Raw genomic sequence first — 6,024 nt, forward strand, 5'->3', positions numbered from 1 at the left:
ACAGGAACTCAAGACAAGAACCTGGAGGCAGGGACGGAAACAGACCACAGAGGAATGCTGCTTACTGCCTTGCTTCCCCCTGACTTGCTTCCGCTGGCTTGTCCAGCTGCTTTTCTTGTACAGCCCAGGGATGGCGTCCGCATCAATCAGCAATCAAGAAAATATCTCACAGACATGGCCACAGGTCAATCTGATGGAGGAAGTTCTTCAAATGAGGTTTCCTCTTCCCAGATGAGTCCGTTGACAACCAAGATTAGCTGTCAAAGAGGGAGAGAGAGAGGGAGAGAGGAAGAGACGGAGGGAGGAAGGGAGGGAGGGAGAGAGGGAAGAAAGTTCTAAGGGAAATAATGTTTATTCACAGAGCGGGAAGAGGAGGGAAGGGGTACTGGTTAGCCTTTGTCAACTTGAATAAAGACTCTCTTCTGTCCCTACTTGACAGCACCTGCACCCATCACATTAGTGCTCATTAAATCTGAATGGGGCCAGCAGGCGTGACATGACTCCTGGGAAGTTCTCGTCTTAGCTCTGAGACTTCCTGGGAAGAGCCACTGTTCCAGAACCTTCACTTCTACCATACCATCTCCACTCTCACAACATCCCAACCAGCCGAATGACAAAAAGCACCCAAAATCTGGACAAAGCCTTAGACGCATCGTCTTAGCACAGCGTAGCTCCTGTCCCAGCCAGCACTGTCACAGGCAGCGTAATTATCACAATTAGAAGCCGTATTAAAACACGATTATAATATAACATTGGAATTAGCTGTATAACACATCCAAATTTTTCGGTATGCTTATTGATTTTCTTCCCCTGTTAATCAGAGGGCCACAGTAAATTCAGATAGATCAGGTATAATTAAAACCCAGCCCGAGCCAGCAGAAACTCGTTAGTGTCTGTCCCTTGCTAGGGACAGCCAGGGGGTTGGGAGGTGAATCCTCATAGGCAATATGCTCGGTCACGTTCCTTTTCTAGAACCTGTATGGTGCAGGCTGAGCTGTCCTTGTTCCTTGTGAATTGTTTTGGAAAACAAATGTACAGATGTGTGTCAGGAACACCTCTACGAATTGCCTAATGAGACGTGCTTTGTCTAAAGAGAAACACTTAGTCAACGCTGACGATTGGAGATGTGTAGACAAAGTGATTGAGTTGTTCTCTCCCCGGTGTGGCGTAGCTTTGAAACCAAGCAACCTGGCATTCGGGGTTCCACACTGCAGTTCACCAGCCCTGTGATCTGAAGAGTTTCATTTGGGACTTTGGAGATGGTTCAGTCGGTAAAGCGTAATTCCAGCCCTGAGGAGACAAAGTGAAACAGATCCCTGGGGCTCACTGGTCAAACCAACTAACCTAGTTGGCAAGTTACAGACCAGTGAGAGACCCTGTCTCAAAAATAATACACGGTGTTAAATCAATTCCCAAGGACTTCCTGTTACACCCATAGATTAATGTATCTCTCAGCTCTCAGCAGAGAAGCTTCCTTATGCAGCTGATGGTGATTAACACAGAAACCCACAACTGGCCAGTGTGCAGAGAACAAGAGGCTGCAGAGTGCTCATCCCTGAACAGGACACCCGTGTCATACTCCTGCCTTCCTAAGCTCAGGGCTCATTGTGGAAGTGGGAGCAGAAAGATTGTAAGAGCCAGAGGTGGTGGATGACCACAAGGAAACAGTTCCAGACAGCTGGGCAGTTACTCATACCAACTCCCAACAATGGTGACAGCATATACAAGTCCCACTTCAGCTCAGGCCAGATAAAAGCCCAGCATAGATGTGAGGAAGTGGCTAAGAAACCCAAACCTGAGGTACTTTGCAACCAATGGCTATTGGGAAGAAGAAAGTTAGTTTTGTTGAAGGGTGGGATTCTTGACAGATTAACCAGGCGCCAGTGGATGGATCTACACAGAAGGACACAAATGTATCTATAGGCCTGTGTGTGTGTGTGTGTGTGCGTGTGTGTATGTGTGTGTGTGTGTGTGTGATAGAATACATGAAACTGGGTGGGAATAAGCAGGTGCAGGTGGGGAGGGGATCTAATGTCATTGAAATATATTGTTTGAGAAAATTGCCAAAATGCAACTTAAAAAGGAATAAAGAAGGGGGAAAGTGTAGGTGGCACCCAAGGAACGCTTGTCCTCCGGCCTCCACCCATACACACGAAATAAATAACTTTCCTTAAAATTTAAAGAAAAAGAGCTTTATTTTGTATCACAGAACCTCCATTTCCTGATCATGGGGTAGAAGTTTAGCAGAGAACCTAATCTGGGGCACTGGGAGGAATCACTCAATGCAGGGCCTCACCCCCCAGGGCAGTGGACACCTCTTTCCAGAAAGGGTAGGGAGAGGAACGCCTCCGGTTTTAGGGTAAATTCATAATAAATTATCTTGAATCCAAAACCGAATACAGAATTTGCTTGTTTCATACACGCCTTCTCATGCCGCTAGAAGGTCTCTTCAGAGCACATTCTCATAGGACCTGTGCTTTGATTTTGACCTGTCTTGAGGTCAGATGTGGAATTTTCTACTTGGGCTGGAATGCTGATGCTCAAAAAGTTCTGGATTTTGGAGCATTCTGATTTTGGATCCCATCTTCTTTAATGTCATCAGATAAAACTGATTCTTGTGATGGCCACTGTGGCTCTGCTGAGCTCTACAGAGTCATGGCAATATCATGACTTGGGATCCAGATGGCCCCCAGCCTGTACCACTCATAAGCCAGGAACCTTAGGCAAATCCTCCCATTTCTTTGTCTGTTTCCGAGTTTGTAAAATGAGCATTACTTTCAGTGTGGTGCTGGGGTGCGAGGAGAGATAGGATTGTGCCTGAGAGAGAGTGAGGCCTATCCTTGGCTTATCTCAAATATCCTGTCTTGCACCCTGACAGAGGTGGTGGTGGTGGCATACATCAGGCATGTACAGAATACAATCTAAAAGGTCCTAACCACCCATCCTCCCTGGAAGGTGCCATTGGCTGTGCGAGTCACTGTCTGGAAAGTTGGTGTTCTACAGTTATGATCTTGATTTCCTGGGAATGTTTCTAGAACTCCGTGGCAGACATATTAACAGCAGAGCTTAGCCAGTGTCCCCTGTCCTTTTGTTAATTTCCCAGCCTCCTTGGCAGTGAGAATGAGACCTCGTGACCAACGGAGTAGAACATGGCACTTCCATCGGGAGAATATGAAGGAGGCTCTAAACTGCCAACTTGGTTGGATCTGGAACCAACTAAGAGACACACCTCTGGGCGGCGCTGCGTGTTAGTTAATTTTCTGTTGCTGTGATTAAACACCATGATGAAAGCGACTTACAGAAGGAAGTTTATGGGGCTTAGGGCTCCCAAGGGAGAGGCCATAATGGCCAGGGAGGCATGGCAGCAGGCGGTGGCCAGGGCACAAAGCCGAGAGCATGCATCTTTAAGTAGGCACAGGACACAGAGAAACTGTAAATCCAGCAAGGCTTAAGAACTCTCAAGGCCTACCCCCAGTGACGTGCTTCTCCAGCATGGCCACACTTCCTAAAGGTTCCTTGACCCTTCCCAAACAGCACCATGAACTAGGGACCGAGTGTCCAAATACTTAAAGCCTATGGGGGACGTTCTCACTGAAACCAGAACAGTCTGGGAGGTTGTGGAGGGAAAAGCTGTCGCTTTCTGCTCATCTCCTGTTGGTGACTGCCACGTCCACCCCTGCCGCCATGCTTGATTGACATCAGACTTCATCTCCTTAGGCATTCCAACATGGGCTGAAGACCAGCAGATCTCCAGGAGCCCTCCATACCTCCAGCACTAGACTGGGACTGTTGAGACATCCAGCCCTGCAGAATGAGCACTTTTGGGTTCTCAGCTCCTCTAGTGATCTGACAGCTGTTGTTGGACCACCCAACCTGTGCTGCATACATATATCTAATACATCCCCTTTTGGTAAATATTCATTCTATTGGTCCCAACCCTCTAGAGAAGCCTGCCTAACACAAAAGGAAAAGAACATGTCCAGAAATCACAAAACTACAAGATGCACACAACTTTGGTCCTCCAGTCACCATAGGGACACAGCTTTGATGCCACTGAACCTTAAAGGACTTCAAGAGCGCAAACCAGAACCTTCTTGCATGAAGTGACTAAGGCATTCAAGTCCATTTGTTACAGAAGCCCTGCTTAACTCATACTGACCATAGCAACTGGTTTTCACAGTCAAATCCACAATGTCTTCTTGTCTCTGTTCTGAATGTTCACTTGGTGGCCATGACCCATTCCCAGACTGACAGACCTGATTCTAGAACAGAACAACCTGGAACTGCTGAGCCCAGAGTTTGGCCACAGTGTTCACACCTCTTTATGCAGCTGGTGACTAGTTCAGAGACTTCAAGTGGTCAAGAGGAGGGAACAGCTACATAGCCCCTGCACAGAGCAGAGTGGCCACTGGAACAGAAGTGTCCAATGCCACTGATGCCTGCCTGCTGCTTCCTCCTGACCCTAACTCATACTTGCCTTCCTCTTCTGTCAACCTTTTGGATTTGTTGTCAGAGCCACTCATTGGTGGGCTGGAGAGATAGTAGTTAAAAGCCTGTGTTACTCTTGCAGAGGACCAGAGTACAACTCCCAGTACCCAAGTCGGATGACTCACAATCACCTGTAACTCCAGCTCCAGGGGGATTGAAGGCCTTTGCCCTCTTTCAGGTATCTGCACTCATGTGCACATACCCGCCCAAGCAGACCCAAGACACAAGACACAAATATACACACACACACATAATTTTTTAAAATAAAATATTTTAAATTTTTTTATTTTAAGTGTATGAATGTATTGCCTGCATGTATCTAAGTGCACCCGCATCAAACAATACCTGCAGAGGTCAGAAAAGGGCATCAGATCCTCTGAAACTGGAGTTATAGATGGTTGTTAGCCATCATGTGGATGCTGGGAACTGAACTCAGGTCCTCTTCAAGAACAGCCAGTGTTCTCAACCACTGAACCATCTCTCCAGCCCCAAAACATAAGTTTTTAAAAAGAATCACTCATTAGATACAATTTGATGGGCTGGTTCATCAATGAATTCACCATCTTCTGCCCAAGAAGTGGGTGGGCACATGGCCCAACTCAAGTTGATGACAAGTACCTAGTTGAGTTCCAGGCAGAGAGGGCACTCAGCCAACATTACACTGCTGTTATCTGTAATGGGTGTGAGGATCTTGGTTCAGTACAGTCTGTGCCCTTAGACTCCAGGTGGACTCAGCCCCCAAGGAGACCCTGGCCCCTACACAGGGTAGACTTTTCTCCAAGGAGACCCTGGTCCCCACATATTCAACCATGTGATTGGAGCTCTGGATGAAACCCTTGAGCCCAGTGGCTGAGGCCAAGTTGCACACAGAGTTTCCCAGAGTGTGACTTAGCAAACTTGGGTGGGACCCGGACACAGGAGAAGGCCTGCCCAGGGCCAGTTTTACAACCCAGCATTCATTCCCAAGGGATGAGATCTACCCAGACACCACTTCGCAGGCAGCCTTCAGAGTATCTTATTTTATTTTCTACTTTGTTGATTGTCTGCAATCAGCTTCACATCCTCAAGTTCCATATCCCTGGATTCAACCAACTGTGGACTGAAAATGTTCATAAAAGCATCATATGGGCACCAAGTACAGGCAGGTGTTTCCCTGTCAGTCACTAAACAATGTGACATTAACCTTGACTCTGTTGGGTGTCATAAGTTGTCTAAAGGTGACTCAAAGCTCAAAAGATGTGCAGAGATTAAACACAAATACCGTGCCAATTTAGGTGAACTATTTGAGTAATCAAGAATACTAGTCATCTGGACTGGAAAGATGGCTCAGCAGTTAGGAACACTGGTTGTTCTTGCAGAAGACTGGGGTTCGAATCCTAGCACCCACATGGCAGCTAACAACTGTCCGTAACTCTAGTTCTAGGGGATCCGACAGCCTCCTCTGTCTTCCGTGGGCATTTCATGACATGGATGCACTTACCTACAATGCAGGCACTACACACATACACATAAAATAAAAATAATAAATAAAATATT

Source organism: Nannospalax galili, unplaced genomic scaffold (genome assembly GCF_000622305.1).
Source record: "Nannospalax galili isolate Female #2095 unplaced genomic scaffold, S.galili_v1.0 scaffold1945, whole genome shotgun sequence".
In the NCBI taxonomy this organism is placed as follows: Eukaryota; Metazoa; Chordata; class Mammalia; order Rodentia; family Spalacidae; genus Nannospalax; species Nannospalax galili.